Source organism: Pelophylax lessonae (assembly GCF_965119305.1).
Source record: "Pelophylax lessonae genome assembly, chromosome: 5".
Taxonomy (NCBI): Eukaryota; Metazoa; Chordata; class Amphibia; order Anura; family Ranidae; genus Pelophylax; species Pelophylax lessonae.
This window is the reverse complement of record NC_138772.1, coordinates 393,694,156-393,712,059: the sequence shown is the minus strand read 5'-3', so window position 1 is coordinate 393,712,059 and position 17,904 is coordinate 393,694,156. Positions and strand designations below refer to the sequence as shown.

The 17,904-nt window shown below is 45.3% G+C and overlaps 2 protein-coding genes across 2 annotated transcripts in view; one reads left to right on the top strand and one right to left on the bottom strand.

Moving 5' to 3' along the window:
* The window catches only part of SMCHD1 (structural maintenance of chromosomes flexible hinge domain containing 1), a 1,054,086-nt gene that overhangs the window by 190,235 nt on the left and 845,947 nt on the right, over positions 1-17,904 (top strand). The gene's annotated exons all lie outside the window — the stretch shown is intronic.
* The window catches only part of METTL4 (methyltransferase 4, N6-adenosine), a 276,066-nt gene that overhangs the window by 219,016 nt on the left and 39,146 nt on the right, over positions 1-17,904 (bottom strand). The window lies entirely within an intron of this gene.

The window sequence follows — 17,904 nt, the reverse complement described above, 5'->3', positions numbered from 1 at the left end:
GAGACCGCCGTTCTGTCATTCCACCAAACGATTGGCAGGTCACGGCGCCCATCGCGGCCGCCAGACTATCTGATTGGCTCCCGCTGTGTCCAATCACAGTGGGAGTGGTGCTCCGGCGACAGACATGTGCGCCCCAACCCCCCCCCCCCCTAAATCTCATGCACAAAATTACGTACATGTATGACAAGTGACAAGTACATGCTATAGAGGGATATGCTTTGTTCATATTTCATGTCTGAGGTTTACAACCACTTTACCTCCAAAATGCAAATTAAATGAGATGCCTACCAATTTATTGGTGATGTTTCCATTGAACAACAAACATACAATATATTGTCAAAAGTATCAGGGCACCTGCTTTTACATGAACTTTAATGGCATACCAGTCTTAGTCCATAGAATTTATCACTGAGTTGGCCTACCCTTTAAAGCTATAACAGCTCCAACTCAGCTGGAAAGGCTGTCCACAAGATGAGGACAGGCGCTGATGTGGACGAGAAGGCATGGCTCGCAGGCTCTGCTCTAATTCACCCCAAAGATGTTCTATCGGGTTGAGGCCAGGCCAGTCAAGTTCCTCCACTCCAAACTCGCTCATCCATGTCTTTATGGACCTGCATGAGTTCCGCCCATGCAGCTGCATCATTTATCCATAGACATCTGTGAATAATGAACTGTCTTCCACCATGACAGACAGACTTGTAGTTCTCAATGGAACACAAGGGTAGTGATCAATGCACTTCTAGTCCACTGACACTTCCTCCAGCTCTCCAACTGAAATTCTGTTTCTTGGTATAGACAGAGAGCTGAAAGAGTCTGCAGCAATGATAAATGCACATATTTTTGCTGCAAATAAACAGTATGCACATGTATTAATATTTTTGATTATTTATTTTTTAAGAAAAGATGAGCTTAGCCTTTAAATTTGCAGAGAGCAAGTCTGGAAAGGATATTACCTGGATTACTTACAGAGGTGGAGAACTGCAGAAACTGTGGCAAATCAAGCCCTACATTAAAAGTCCAACCTTTGTGAGAAAAACTACAGTTTGGCTTGCTGCTATAGGCAACATCTTAGAATCCATTGTTTTTTAAATAATCTTGTTAGACACAGTAAAAAAAAAAAGTGTACAGTTGATGGCAGAACCCTTGTAATTTAATTGATAGAAGCTGGGAAACTAAAGAACAATGCACAGTATTGCAAAGTAAAACAAAGTAAACCTACAATGTATCTTGGGATCTAACACAAAAACTGTTAAAAAAAACATTCTCTGCTTCTACTTTTCATCTGCATCCAATATCAGAACCTGTGTAGCAGTGATTGATGTTCTCCTACCCCCTGCAACTCAATGCTCCTGTCACATTCCTGATAGATCTGCTTCAAGGAGAATGGAGCAAAAGGGGACAGACTGCATATGAAAACTACTGTGATATGAGAGAAAAAAAAAGATACAGAAAGCTTGTTTATTTGCATCTCAAAAGGTAAGATAACAATGTTGCAAACAAATAATACATTTTTAACAGAAATGTAAGCTTGTCATGTTTAGCAAAAAAAAAGTTTTCTTTGACAAAACAGAGCATTATTGCTGGCTGTCAAATTGCACCGTTGATTAAAATAATAAATAATCTGCAAAATTTGTATTGTACTGCCAGTCTCTTTCGGGCACAAAAATAATTTGTACAGAACCCCAGTTTACAGGCTGTGCCAGAACAACTCTGGTGGAACACCATGCTTTTGAACACTCAAGATAATTCTATATGCCAACAATATAAAAATATTAATAGTGTGGTCTGGCATTCGGCAGACAAGCTAACAGCAGGACAAGTAAAATCAAGCATGCAAGAGTAATATTATCAAATATTTTAGTCCACCTGGGATGCCGAAGAATGAGATTACTTTACCCTTTTTTCCAATAACGCTACTCTTCCATTGTGTAAAATTATTATAAAAGTATGATTAAATTTTTTGTTGTTTTATGAATAAACTATCATCTCCAAGCCATCACCAAGTGTAGTTTATTTTATTAGAATCTTCAGCCCTAAATCTTCAGCTGTGCCCAGACATTGGAACAAGTTTCTGATGAAATAAAATGTCTATGCTTCCAAATGTTGGCCATAAAATAACTAATCGGCTATTATAATATTCAATAAATTAATGGCACTCTACACTGCTCCAGTTGTATTCACTGTAATGGCCAACTACATTGTCTAGATCAGTGTTTCTCAACCTTTATTCAGTCGAGGCACCCTTTAAAATGATAGACCATCTCAAGGCACCCTTTAAAATAATGAACAGTCTCAAGGCGCCCCTTTCAATAATGTAAAAAAACAGAATTTTTGTAAAATCTTACCGTAAAATTCCTTTCTCTGAGTCCTCCGACAGTCGCCGCCCACTCATACAGTCTACACCAATGGGGTATTGACTTCCTCTCCTTAGGAGTAGCTAGGCAAAAGACTTGTTAGAACAAAAGCATTTCAATAGACACACCCATGGGGGCTGTCCCACTGGTCCAATACCCCTCCTGCAATAGCCATCTCAACTCAGTTTGGTATCAAAGCAGTTAAGTGTATAAGAACCCCAAAAGAGGGGAGGGGGCGGCGACTGTCGGAGGACTCAGAGAAAGGAATTTTACGGTAAGATTTTACAAAAATTCAGTTTTCTCTTACGTCCTCTGACAGTCGCCGCCCACTCATACAGTCTTCACCAATGGGGATGTCCCAAAGCAGTGTAGACATGAGGGGTGGGAAACGCAACCATCAGAAAAGGCAACGCAGTACCCATCTCAGAGAAAGGAACCTTACATGAACAGAAAGGTAACACTCTGGGCAACAGAAAAGCTCAACTGGAGCAAACAACCCAGGAAAGCAAATAACCAAGGGGTAAACAACCCCAACAGCCAGGGACGTGCACAAAACCTGGGTCCCCTACTGGACTGCCGCACAGAGAACTTTGCGGCCAAAGAAGGCATCCACTGATGCCAGAACATCAATTTTGTAGAATTTGGAAAAGGTGTGCACTGACGACCAAGTCGCAGCCTTGCACACCTGGGCCACTGAGGCTTGATGCCGGAAAGCCCAGGACGCACTAACCGACCTGGTAGAGTACACCTTGACAGGGAAGGATGGTACCCTTTCCCGTAAAGAATAGGCCTGAACAATTGTCTGTCTGATCCATTTTGCAATGGTCGCCGCAGACGCAGCCATACCCTTCCGCAGTCCCTCAGGAAGGACAAAGAGGGAATCCGATTTCCGAAAGGATTCAGTCGAAGACAGGTAAACCCTGATCGCCCTGACAACATCCAAAGAATGCAAGGCAATCTCCTTAGGATGCTTAGGATTCGCACAGAGCGAAGGTAAGACAATGTCCTCATTGATGTGAAAATCCGAAGACCACCTTATCCCTATGAACCACCAGGTAAGGGGAGCAGCAAGACAACGCCGCCAATTCCGACACTCTGCGAGCAGAAGTGATCGCTACCAGAAAGGCAACCTTTTTCGATAGCAGAGGTAATTAAATTTCCCTGATGTTTTCAAACGGGGAACGTTGCAATACGGACAGAACCAGGTTCAAGTCCCATGGAGGCAGAGGCTCCCTTCTAGGAGGGGCCAAGTGACGCACACCTTGAATGAAGGTGCGAATCAAAGAATTAGACGCCACATGGCGCTGAAAAAGAACAGCCACTGCAGAAACCTGGCCCTTAATCGTAGCCAACGCAAGGCGCTGGTCCACACCAGATTGGAGGAAAGCCAACACTCTCGCCATCGAGTATGAACGAGGAGAGAAACCCCTGGACTCACACCAGGCAAAATAAGCTTTCCACGTACGGTAATAAATCTTACCAGACGAGGCTTTCCTAGCCTTGATTAAAGTAGGAATGACCTCTGAGAAGAGACCCCTGTCTCTCAGGACCTGGCTTTCAACAGCCATGCTGTTAAAGCCAGCGACTGTAAAGCAGGATGGAAGATCGGTCCCCGAGACAGCAGATCTTCCCGCATTGGCAGCCGCCAAGGAGGCTCGACGGCCAGGTGAACGATGTCCGCGTACCAGGACGGCGTGGCCAGTTCGGCGCCACCAGAATCACCAATGTTGGTTCCGAGGCCAACCTGCGAAGGAACCTGGACAACAACTCAATCGGAGGAAAGGCATAGATCAGACGATACTGATGCCAAGGCACCACCAGCGCATCCGTGGCATCTGCCAGAGGATCACACGTTCTTGCCACAAACCTTTCCACCTTGTGGTTTAGCAGAGACGCGAACAGATCCACATCCGGGGATCCCCACTTCGCACACAGCATTTGAAAGACCTCCAGGTGCAGGGACCATTCCCCCTGGTCCAGGGTCTGGCGGCTCAGATAATTGGCCTGCCAATTCTCCACACCCGGAATGTGAACTGCCGATATCGCCGGGACATGAGTCTCGGCCCAAGACAGAATACTGGTCACTTCCTGGGCCGCCCGAGCACTTCTGGTGCCCCCTTGGTGGTTGATGTACGCCACCGCAGTGGCATTGTCCGTCTGCACCCGTACAGGACGGCCCTGCAGATGATCTGACCACTGGAGCAGGCACAGCCTGATTGCTCTCAATTCCAATATGTTTATCGGAAGGGAGGATTCCTCCTCCGACCAAGTGCCCTGGGCAGACAGGTTGCCCAGGACGCCACCCCAGCCCGACAGGCTGGCATCCGTGGTAATCACCGTCTATAGTAACGGCCGGAAGGATTTCCCTTCTGACACAGCCAGGGACTGAAGCCACCACAAGAGATCCATTCTGGTTTGGCGACTCAGAGACGCTCTCACGTTCAAGGACTGAGGTAGTCTGTCCCACCTGGCCAGGATCTCTGCCTGGAGAGATCGCGTGTGAAACTGAGCAAATGGTATCGCCTCGAAGGCCGATACCATCAACCACAGAGACCGCATACAGGTCCTGAGTGACGAGGATTTGTTGCCCTTGAGGGACCTGACCTCGGACTGCAGGGTCCGGAACTTGTCCTCCGGCAAGAACACCTTTGCTTGAGCAGAGTCCAGAACCATTCCCAAATACGGGAGATGAACCGAAGGAGACAAGGTCGACTTCTGAATGTTGATCGTCCAACCGAACTCCTGGAGCGTCTGGACCGTAGTGGACAGATCGTGCAGCAGGCTCTGACTGGCACTCGATCTTAAGAGGAGATCGTCCAGGTAACCCAAGACTGCAATGCCCTGCGCCCGCAGCAGCCCCAGAACAGGAGCCAGCACTTTGGTAAAGACCCTTGGAGCCGAAAGCGAGACCGAAAGGTAACGCCACGAACTGATAGTTTTCCTCCTCGAATATGGGGATGTGTAGATACGCATCCTTCAGGTCGATAGAGGCCAGGAATTCTCCCGGGCCCAGAGAGGCTACCACCGAGCGGAGCGATTCCATGCAGAATTTTCGAACGCGCACGAAGCGGTTCAGAGCTTTCAAGTCCAGAATCGGAGGCACTTTGCCCTCCTTTCTGGGCACAGTGAACAGATTTGAGTAAAACCCCCGAAACCTGTCCCGATGAGGCACTGGGGCGATTACCCCCTGAGCAAGGAGATCCTGTACCGCTTGATGCAGGTCCTGTAACCGCCCTGTGGTCAAATGAAGATTTGAGGGAAAGAATCTGTCCGCCGGCCGTGAAAGAAATCCGATCTTGTACCCTGATCGAACGATTTCCTGAACCCACCTGTCCTGAACTCAGAGCAGCCAAGGTTGGAGGAAACCGTGCAAATGTCCCCCCACCCCTGAAATGGGTGAGGGCGCCCCTTCAGGCAGAGGCGGACTGGGCCGCCGCACAAGCTTGGCCGGATTTTTGTTTGCCGGCCCAGGGCTTTCTCTGGCCACCCTGGCCCTTGAAGGGTTTTCCCTTGTACTGTGACTTGAAGGCACTAAAGGAACCCTGATTAGGTTTAAAGGCGGGACCCCGCTTGCCGCGGAAAAACTTGCCCTTAGGATTCTGGGGTAGCAGAGTGCTCTTGCCCCCCGTGACTCCTTTAACCAATTCATCCAGGGATTCCCCAAAAAGGCTATAGGGAATGTCAGCCACCGCCTTCCTGGATTTCTGGTCAGCCGACCAGCTCTTCAACCAGATCAGCCGATGGCTAAGCACCGCGACACTGGACAGGCGTGCAGCCAAAGGGGCCTCATTTAAGGCAGCATCGCACAAATACATGACCCCTTGATAAATCTGGTCCACCATCTCCATGGTAGTGGGAGGGGCAGAATCAGCCACGAGAGTGCGTCTGAGCACCTTGGTCCAGTCCACCACAGCCTGAGCCGCCATGACAGAGGCGAAAATAGGCCTGAGCATTGAACCCGCCACCACATAATTGTGGCGGGCAAGTGATTCCAGCCTCCTATCCGTAGGATCCCTAAATACCGGGGAATCTTCGGTAGGAACCAGTGTAGCCTTGTTCAATTTGGCTACAGTGTGATCCACTTGAGGAGCCACACACCAGCGTGCAACCGTAGTAGACGCAAAAGGATACAGAAGTTGATACCTCTTAGGCACCGCAAAGGTGTGTTTCAAATTGCACCATTGTTCATTCACAGTGTGATGAAACTCAGCGGGGCAGGGAAAAACCTGCGCCGTCTTACGGGTCCTGTGTGTACCAAAAGATGACACAATGCCCGGAGGATTGGGCTCATCCTCTAAATGTAGTGTTTCCTTAATGGCAGAAATCAGCACATCCATAGCTGCGCGTTCCTCCGGCGTCCCAGGGGGGGGGGGTTCATCCCCCCCTGTAACCTCCGCCTCCCCCTCAGACTCTTGCAGGTCCTGAGAAGAGCGAGACCCTGAAAGGGGCACGCTACCTACAGCAACCAGGTCACATTCAGAATCAGAAGAAAAAGAAATCCTAGGCCTTTTTCTAGCAGCGCGTTCAGACATCAGCACATCCATTTTGGACACCAAAGACGCCACAACAGCAGCCAGATTAGTGAGAGTACAGGATTCAGAAGAACTGGAATCCCCCACCAAAGCTGAAGGGAATTTGCTGTCCTTAGATTCCATTGCAAAAAAGTTTTTATTTTTTATTTTTATGAGGTACTGGCCCTTTAAGAGCGCCGCGGACCCCTGCCCCACAGCACACCGCTACAATGGCTGTGGAACACAGACCCCCCGCAGGGACAAACTGAGCCAGGAAGATTGCACAATGGAGGAAAAGGACAGCAGGACAGAGCCCCAGAAGTATGTTACCAGCTCCTTCGGTCGCTTCAAGGGAAGGAAGTGATGTCACCGCAGAGACTGAACCGAGGCTGCAGGCTAAGGAAACATGGATGCCTATGCAAAGCAATGGGAGGCTTTGGCAAGAAGGCTGCCGACATGTGCTCGGAACGATCGTTGCCACACACAAGATGGCGTCGCAAGGCGCCAAAATGCACTACACACAATGCTATACAAGCGCCCACAGTGAAGCAGGGACCAGGATCAGGGAGCCCAAAAACGCACAGACATAGGGGACACCACAGACACAGGGGACTGCCGACCCCAGACAGAGGCCCCACACAGAGTGTACTTACCTGTACCCGATTGCGTGGGGTGCCTCATAAGAAACGGAAAACAGCCCACCCTCAGATGGCAGGGGAGTGCCGCCAGCCAAAAACGCAGGACACCGGGAGTGCACGGACGAACCGTGCATGTGTCCGGTGAGGTAGCCACCCCACAAGGCTGCATCCCTGAGGACAGGGATGGGTCGTTTATGAGGTCAGGGCGAACACATAGCCTGCGAAACGCTCGATGGCGGGCTGGGATTCCATCTGATCCTCTGTCCTGGAGAACCAGGACAACCAGTCCGATTCCCAGCTCCGCAACTCCACCTTCAGCCGAAGATCCGACTAACTAAAAGCTGATAAAATAAACAGCTAGCAATGCAAAGAAAAAAGACATTTTTAAAAAATAAAATCATAAAATAGAAGAAGGCTGAGACTGTAGCCCCAGCACAGGGAAGCCTGACTACTCCTGAACTAGGCAGAAGACAAACTGAGTTGAGATGGCTATTGCAGGAGGGGTATTGGACCAGTGGGACAGCCCCGATGGGTGTGTCTATGGAAATGCTTTTGTTCTAACAAGTCTTTTGCCTAGCTACTCCAAAGGAGAGGAAGTCAATACCCCATTGGTGAAGACTGTATGAGTGGGCGGCGACTGTCGGAGGACGTAAGAGAAATTATTCTAATAGCTTTACATAATGCAACAACATCCATACGTATAGTAGGACACCCAACGTTAGAGGTGATTTAGACTTCCAAAGCAAATACACGTTTGCCCACTGGCACAGACTAGTATTCCAATGTTTCTCTTCTCCCTCAATTTCTCTCTGTGACAGAACCCACTGTCACTGTGTGTTTTGGAAGGGACTGTGCGCGTGCCTCCTACCGACAGACATGGGCCAGAAGATACTGGAGACCTGGGGGCATGCTGGCATTGAGTTAATGTAATTTAATGTAATGCTACAGCCCTTCTTTCCCCACCCCCCCCCCCCTCTCATGTTGCTGTGTCTAATTGTGTTGATGCATGGCTAAGGAGGACCTGAAGAAGGACTACATGTACTTTACAATTGACCAATGGGAAAGCGGTTGTTGGGGGCGGGATGTTCCAAATTCTGTATAAAAGTGTGTTGTGTACTTCCAATAAAGGTCTTCCTGTTTGAACTTACATAAGCCTGCCTGGTATTTGTTCTAATGGATTCCGAACGGCACATAGCTGTAGTTCGGATCCCGGAGCCTTGGATGAGCGAACCATCAGACGTTGCGATCTGCAAGCTGACTTACTAGTAGCAGAGAAGTGTCGGGAGAGCGGAAGCGAGCGCGCAAGGGTCTCGTTACACTCTCCATCAGTCAGCTAATGTCACCCCAGTGCTGAGAGGGAGGGGCACAGGAGGGTCAAACAAGGATGCTGTGGAGGCAACAAACGTCCGCCATATTAATGTATTATGTCATTGGTTGTTAGGATGCGGGTGTCTAGAAAGAGGTAACGGTGGATAATAAAAACCCATGGCTTTGTGTAACTAAAAGGCAGGCTTCATCCACCTGCTGGCTTGTATACAAGTTTTGAAACATTCTTAGGCATTTTGCCAAAGCACCCCTAAAGAAACCTAAAAGGCACCCCAGGATACCCGGGCACCCTGGTTGAAAAAGCCGGGTCTAGATCAGCCTCCCTCAACTCAACAAATGAGGAACCTTTAAAATAAATTTCAGATCTTAGGGAACCACTGCTAAAATATTATATCCACAGCATAGAACATTAAAGCAGTACTTCACTCTCTCAATCAACATTGACTATTTTTAATATTTATGCTGCTAGCATTAGTAGATAGGAAAGCATATCATATTTACTTGTTTTAAACCTTTTTTTACATTTCTTCGGGTACTTCCGGTTTTCCAGGCCTAGGCAAAAGATGTCATACATCCAAGGAGTCTTTAGGAGGGGCTTTTTCAGCTAAGCACCCCTTCTGTCTGTATGCCTGAGCTGCCCTTACTGAAGATGGCCATGTCTAGAAATGCTAGGGGGTGTTTTTTACAGATCTATAGGATAGTTTGCTTTGAATTTTAAAAATTAATTATATTGTTTTTTTGGTTTGTGATGCTCAGACGGGGTGTAGTTCTGCTTTAAAATAATTTATAGATAAAAAAAAAACTGAATAAGGAATGTGGTGTAAAATGGTGTGTTTGATATTCACAGATATTTTTTAATTCAACCCCTTCCCCCAACCACACAAACATTATAACAAAAAAAATGTTTTCCATAAAAGCCAAGAATTTTAATAGTCAGCAGAAAAGAAACAATGAAAGCTGCAGTGGACAGTGGTGAAGTACCTCCTTGAGATGGTATCCAAAACAAGACACTCAAAAACAATCTGGGAGCTTGTAGACTTTAAAGCGTAGTCAGATAAAGGAAAACTTCAAACAAACCCCAATGGTTCTGGCAAGGCGGCACCCACACAGCAAGGATTCCCTCAATGGGCATCCAACATTAGTTCAAACTATAGAAATGCCAAGAGGAGGGCCAGACCAAAACCGGATAAAAGAGTCTAAGGCAATTTTAATCAGTGGAAAAAAAAAAGTCATTAAAAACAAAACCAACGTGTTTTGGGGCAACACCACTCCCCCTTCAACCTTGGAGAACCAATATTGAACTCTCCAAACAGAGTATCAACTTGACAGTAGTTGAGCAGCAATGCAGGCTCACAACAGTTACCGTTTCTGCCTATCATGGGCTTTCAATCACCATGTCCCATTTATTATTTTTATTTTTGGGGCAACAACCTTCGCCAGTCATTTCTATAGTACTGAGAATTATGTTGTAATTGGGGTCCCAGTGTTTCAGGGTTGTGCCACCCTTCCCTGCTCCCCCACATCTTCTCAGTCCTGAAACTGGCTATTGAATGTGGGCTACCTCTGGCCTGAGGTGCACTTGTCCCAAGTGGGAAACTTGCGAGTTGCCAATTTGTTTTTACTTAAAGAGGAGTTCCGTCCTCAAATATCTTTTTTAAAGCGGAGTTCCGGCCACAAAATCGACATAATCGATTTTGTGGCCATCCGCTTGCTTTTAATCACCTGAAAAGGAAATGGATAGTTAGGATTTTTTTTTGTACTTACCTTGTTATTGTAAAAAAATATACTCACCTTTCTTCAACTTCCTCCCTCGGCGGCCGCGGCCTGCGCCGTCACTTCCGGTTTGCAATGATTCCTGGGAGCTGAACTTTATCGCTCCCAGGAATCAATGCAACGGAACCGGCCTCGCTCGTCACTTCCGGTGCGACGCCGCATTCCCTGCTAAACAGCTTCTGGGCATGCCCAGAAGCTGTGGAGGAATGCGGCGCCGCACCAGAAGTGATGAGAGGGGCCGGTGCAGGCGCATTCTGGGAGAAGAGGACGCGGAAGAGGACGCAGAAGAGGATCACGCTGGCTTCAGCTGCCCACATCAGAGATGGCAACGCTGGAGAAGAAATTTTAAAAGTGAGTATTTCTTCTTGCAGGTTAGTGCAAACCGGGACAGATCAGAGGCTATCCATTGTGGAATGTACTAGCCCTGACTGTCCCGGGGGTATTTTCATTGAAAATATTTTTTTGTGGCCGGAACTCCACTGTAACTAAAAATACCCCTAAAAAAAACGAATCCATCGCCCTTTACAGAACCGCTATTCTCATACTTACAAGGTGTACAGTTTTGGATTTTAGTTCAAATCTTACTTTTAAAAATGCTGTCTGGGCGCGGCCATCTTAGACATGGGCATCTGAAGCCGCAGTGTAATCTGCTGTGTCCTTCTTCCTGATTCCAGGGAGTGTTCTGGGAGTTCTTCCTGATTCCAGCCTCCTGGGAGTGATGACAAACAGCTCCCAGGATGCAATGCAAAGGCGGAAGTGATGTCGGTGGCCGTGGCCACAGAGGGGGGAGAAGGAAAAAGTACAATCAAATATGCCCTAAAAATAAGGTAAGGGACCCCAGAAAAAAATTGAAAATGCCCAATTGTTGATCAGCATAACGAGCACTCCAGGAATCACTAAAGTTGCAAAATAGGCCGGAACTCCATTTTAATAAATGTAAAAAATGTTTTCATTGCCTCTTTTTGCTAGTTCGTGGATACCCCCCATTTGTGCACAAGCTGCAGGATCCAGTACATAATCTTTCCGTACACTTTCCATTCCCACCCTACAATAAATTGCTACAGATCTTCATCATTTGTTTACTCCAGAGGATATGGCTTACAAAGTACAGTTGTGCTCATAAGTTCACATACTCTGGCAGAATTTAGGTTTTCTTGACCATTTTTCCGAGAATATGAATGAGAACACAAAAACTTTTCTTTCACTCATGGTTAGTGTTTGGCTGAAGCCATTTATTATCAATCAGCTGTGTTTACTCTTTTTAATTCATAATGACATAATCATAGTGAAACTACCCAAATGACCCTGATCAAAAGTTTACATGTGAATCAAAAAAAAGAAAGGTGCGCGAACCTTGAAGTAAAATAAATAGTGAAAGCAGCACTGAAAGAAAATAAGTATAAAAAAATTGTAACATGTGATACAAAAGTGCGCTAATTTCAAACAAAGAGAACAAAAATGTTCATATGTGGTCTCTGTTGGAAACAACAGATAAACAAAAGTCTTTAATTCCAAACAGATTCTTCCAATAAAGAAAGTGGTTGGTGAGGATAAGGGAGTGACGAAAGGTGGGTGTAGCCTCTTCCCAAACGATAATCCAAAATAAGTGACTTCAAAAACTTATATGCATGTGATGACACCCAGTGATAGGAGGGGACTCTTACCACATTGAAGAGAGATGTAGACATATACTGTGTAAATCCAAGAGTCCAAACGGTCAGCTAAATGGTGCGAAATCTCGAATGGAGTGGAACAGCCATCAACTTCCAATTAATAGGGGATCTATAGGCTTCCAAGCATGGGGATATCGCCACAGAGATCGTGCCCAAAAAAGAAGAGGGGACTATAGTGCATTACCTCCAGGTTTTATTGAAGAAAGAAATAGAGTAACACTTACAAAGTCCAGATGGGTAAACAGCATATACAGGTTTAGTCGCGGACGTCTGCAGTACGATCCGAGACTGTTAGCAACACGGCTAGGTCCCCCCGACGCGTTTCCAGTGAAGAGTCGCCTTCTGGGACTGGAGCTGTAGCCGTGTTGCCAGCATCTCTCATAAATAGTTTAGCTGATGGAGACTTCCGGTACGGCCGCGGGGGGACCCTGAAGTGATGTAACGTACTTCCGGTCTCGATGCCGACCAATCACAGCGTGTCAAGGTCAAGACCCGGAGGTGCTATGACGCACTTCCGGTATCATCGTCGGCCAATTACAGCGGACGTAAACAGGAAGTCCCGCTTATGACACCGAACTGTGAAAAAGATTATCTGTCACAATCTTGCGGTGTGTGTAGTCCCTCTTCACATACGAAGGTAACTAGGCAATCAAGTAGTAACGTCCTGGGAAACCCCTAGAAGGAAATAGGAGACTGTAGAAACTCCCATCCTAATACGGACGTTGCATACATAAAAAAACTTTATTTTTTTTTTTTTTTCAAAACTTTATTTTCCAAAAGTTTTGATATTAAAAAGGTATAAACTAATATATTAGTTATAAGATATTATAAAGGTATAAGCTAAACTATTTATGAGAGATGCTGGCAACACGGCTACAGCTCCAGTCCCAGAAGCCGACTCTTCACTGGAAACGCGTCGGGGGGACCTAGCCGTGTTGCTAACAGTCTCGGATCGTACTGCAGACGTCCGCGACTAAACCTGTATATGCTGTTTACCCATCTGGACTTTGTAAGTGTTACTCTATTTCTTTCTTCAATAAAACCTGGAGGTAATGCACTATAGTCCCCTCTTCTTTTTTGGGCACGATCTCTGTGGTGATATCCCCATGCTTGGAAGCCTATAGATCCCCTATTAATTGGAAGTTGATGGCTGTTCCACTCCATTCGAGATTTCGCACCATTTAGCTGACCGTTTGGACTCTTGGATTTACACAGTATATGTCTACATCTCTCTTCAATGTGGTAAGAGTCCCCTCCTATCACTGGGTGTCATCACATGCATATAAGTTTTTGAAGTCACTTATTTTGGATTATCGTTTGGGAAGAGGCTACACCCACATACATATAGTTACATAGTTAGTGAGATTGAAAAAAGACACCAGTCCATCTAGTTCAACCTATGATGTGTGTGTGTTTGCTTTTAACCGTACATTGTATACCCCTGTATGTTGTGGTCTCTAAGGTGCCCATCTAACAGTTTTTTGAAACTATCAATTCTCCCTGCTGATACGACTGCTTGTGGAAGAGAATTCCACATCCTTACCGCTCTTACAGTGAAGAACCCCTTACGCATTTTAAGGTTAAACCGCCTTTCCTCTAGTTTTAGTGAGTGGCCACGCGTCTTATTGTATTTCCTTTCTCTGAATAGTTTGCTCCTTATGCTAGGGTCGCCAGTACAGTATTTGTACATTGATATCATATCCCCCCTCAATCGTCTCTTCTCCAGAGAGAATAGGTTCAGTGCTTGTAGTCTTTCCTCATAGCTGATGTCCTCCATTCCCCTAATTATTTTTGTTGCCCTTCTCTGGACTCTCTCCAGTTCCAGCACATCCTTCCTGAGGACCGGTGCCCAGAACTGGACAGCATACTCCAGATGTGGCCGGACCAGAGTCTTGTAGAGTGGGAGAATAATCTCTTTATTTCTGGAGTGAATCCCCTTTTTTATACATCCCAGTATTCTGTTGGCTTTACTTGCAGCGGCTTGGCATTGCATGCCACTGCCAAGCCTGTTGTCTACCAGTACCCCCAAGTCTTTTTCCATCCTAGACTCACCCAGAGGCTCCCCCCCTAGTGAGTAACTTGCTTTCTGGTTTTTGGCCCCCAAGTGCATTACTTTACATTTTTCAACATTAAACCTCATCTGCCATGTAGTTGCCCACCCCGTTATTTTGTTCAGGTCCGCTTGTAAGGTTTCCACATCCTGCTTAGAAGATATTGGCATGCTTAGTTTAGTATCATCTGCAAATACTGAGATTGTACTAGATATCCCCTCCTCTAGATCATTTATAAATAAATTAAACAGGATTGGTCCCAGGACAGAACCCTGGGGGACCCCACTTTCCACACCCGCCCAATCTGAGTACTCCCCATTAATCACCACCCTCTGAACTCTCCCCTGGAGCCAGTTCTCTATCCAGGTACTCACCTTATGGTCCATACCTACCTTCCTTAGTTTGTACAGTAAGCGTTTGTGGGGAACGGTGTCAAAGGCCTTTGCAAAGTCCAGATACACCACATCCACAGGCTTTCCTTTATCTAGGTGGCAGCTCACTTCATCGTAGAAGGTTAATAGATTGGTTTGGCAAGAACGATTTTTCATAAATCCATGCTGATTGCTACTAATAATACAGTTTTCATTACTAAAGTCCTGTATGTGGTCCCTTAACATCCCCTCCAAAATCTTGCAGACTACCGATGTTAGGATGACCGGCCTATAGTTCCCCGGGATACACCTCGGCCCCTTTTTAAATATCCACCTTTCGTCACTCCCTAATCCTCACCAACCACTTTCTTTATTGGAAAAATCTGATTGGAATTAAAGACTTTTGTTTATCTGTTGTTTCCAACAGAGACCACATATGAACATTTTTCTTCTCTTTGTTTGAAATTAGCGCACTTTTGTATCAAAAGTTTACATACCCTGGTGATTTTGGCCTGATAACATGCACACATGTTGAAACAAAGGGGTTTGAATGGCTATTAAAAGGTAACCATCCTCACCTGTGATCTGTTTGCTTGTAATTAGTGTGTGTGTATAAAAGGTCAATGAGTTTCTGGACTCCTGACAGACCCTTGCAGCTTTTATCCAGTGCTGCACTGACGTTTCTAAGTTCTGAGTCATGGGGACAGCAAAATAATTGTCAAAGGATCTGCGGGAAAAGGTAGTGGAACTGTATAAAACAGGAGAGGGATATAAAAAGATATCCAAGGAGTAGAGAATGCCAATCAGCAGTGTTCAAAATCTAATAAAGAAGTGGAAAATGAGGGGTAGACCAACTAAAATTTCAGCCACAACTGCCAGGAAAATTGTTCGGGATGCAAAGAAAAACCCACAAATAACTTCAGGTGAAATACAGGACTCTCTGAAAACATGTGGTGTGGATGTTTCAAGAATTACAATAAGGAGGCACTTGAAAAAAGATGGGCTGCATGGTCGAGTCGCCAGAAGAAAGCCATTACTACGCAAATGCCACAAAGTATCCCGCTTACAATATGACAAAAAGCACAGAGACAAGCCTCAAACCTTCTGGCACAAAGTCATTTGGAGTCATGAGACCAAAAAGTGAGCCTTTTAGCCACAACCATAAACGCTACATTTGGAGAGGAGTCAACAAGGCCTATGATGAAAGGTACACCATTCCTACTGTGAAACAAGAAGGATCGCTGATGTTTTGGGGATGTGTGAGCTACAAAAGGCACAGGAAATTTGGTCAGAATTGATGGCAAGATGAATGCAGTATTGTATCAAAAAATGCTGGAGGAAAATTTGCATTCATCAGCCCTGAAGCTGCGCATGGGACGTACTTGGACATTCCAACATGACAATGATCCTAAACACATGGCCAAGTTGACCTGTCATTGGCTACAGCAGAATAAAGTGAAGGTTCTGGAGTGGCCATCTCAGTCTCCTGACCTCAATATCATTGAGCCACTCTGGGGAGATCTCAAATGTGCAGTTCATGCAAGACAGCCCAAGAATTTACAGGAACTGGAGGCTTTTTGCCACGAAGAATGGGCAGCTTTACCATCTGAGAAGATAAAGAGCCTGATCCACAAATACCACAAAAGACTTTAAGCTGTCATTGATGTTAAAGGGGGCAATACACGATATTAAGAACTGGGGTATGTAAACTTTTGATCAGGGTCATTTGGGTAGTTTCTGTTGTCATTAGGATTTAAAAAGAGTAAACACAGTCAAGTGATAATAAATGGCTTTAGCCAAACATTATCCATGAGTGAAAGAAAAGTTTTTGTGTTATCATTCATATTCTCCAAAAAATTGCCAAGAAATCATAAACTTTGCCAGGGTATGTAAACTTATGAGCACAACTGTACTGTGAACTTTTTTCCTGCCTTTACTTTTAATTGTTAGATTTGTAGCTTAGCTGTTGTACAGAAAAGCCAGGTCACCTTAGCTGCTGGGTACAAATTTAAAATTTTAAATTCTATCGGTGTGGAGCTAATACTACTATATAACAAAAATATCACTAGAACCTGACATTATGTATCTTTGCTTCTGACTCATAACCTGCCTTTAATTCTTCTTTAAGATCTACAAAAAAGTAATTTTTATGAAAGATCATTGTTTTCCTTCTCTTGGCTATCTTTGTTGCTGAAGATGAAGTTGAATAAGTTGTACACCTAAATCCTTACTTTGGGTGTAGCTCTACTGCCCTTTGGGGTGTCCCTGGAATCACCCTGATGTACACGCTTCCAACTGAGAATGCAAGAGAGGCATAAAGGCAGCACAGATAGGCTGCTCGGAAACAAAAACAGCTTTTCCACCACCAGCTGTAGACTGAAAGCTGTTCTTGACTCCTGCATTCTCCTCACTGAGCAGTACGATAGGTGTGCACAGGATAATGGGACATGTAGTCCCAGGGTCAGGTGTTCCTTCTGCATGCTCCCCGTCCAGAATTTTGGGGAAACGCTGCAAGAGAGACACAGGGGCAGTCATATCGGAGACAAGCAGGAAAAAACGTAATAAATGTTTTCTATGAAAAAAAAGGCCTGTTCCAACTACACTAATATCTGAAAGTGAACTTTGATAATGGTTTAACAGTACTTTAAGTATTCATATGCTTCCACAAATTGAGATACATAAAAAGAATAAGAAACTACACAAATTCTGCAGAACATTTTGTTCTATTTTTTTTTTTTTTTCAATGTTGTTTTACAGAGAATGCAAGAATCATAATCCACAGAAATGAATAAAAGACTTCAATGTTCTTTAGTCATCTCTTGTCACAACTGACAAAAAACATTGCAGATGCCTTTCTATTGACTGAAACAAAAGGAAAATGTTTTACTAATTTATAGACATTAAATTAATTTAAAAGAGAAGTATTGTCAGTGTTTATAATTACTAATATATTCATCTAGAACAATTCAAGCACGATGAGAGTCTGGATGAATGAACATAGCTTTTTTAAAAGCATGTTTTTCACTTTCAGGGTTAGTTGGCTTTATCACACAGCTGCTGAATAGTGCATAGAATTACAGCTGCTGGAAGCAGTAGTTATAATGTTGCCTACGTCATCACGTCCTTGCGTTACAACCGGGAGAGTGCCGCCGGAATGTTCACCTCTGTGTCCCCAATGTGCAGGAAGTGCCGACTTCCATCGGCTAC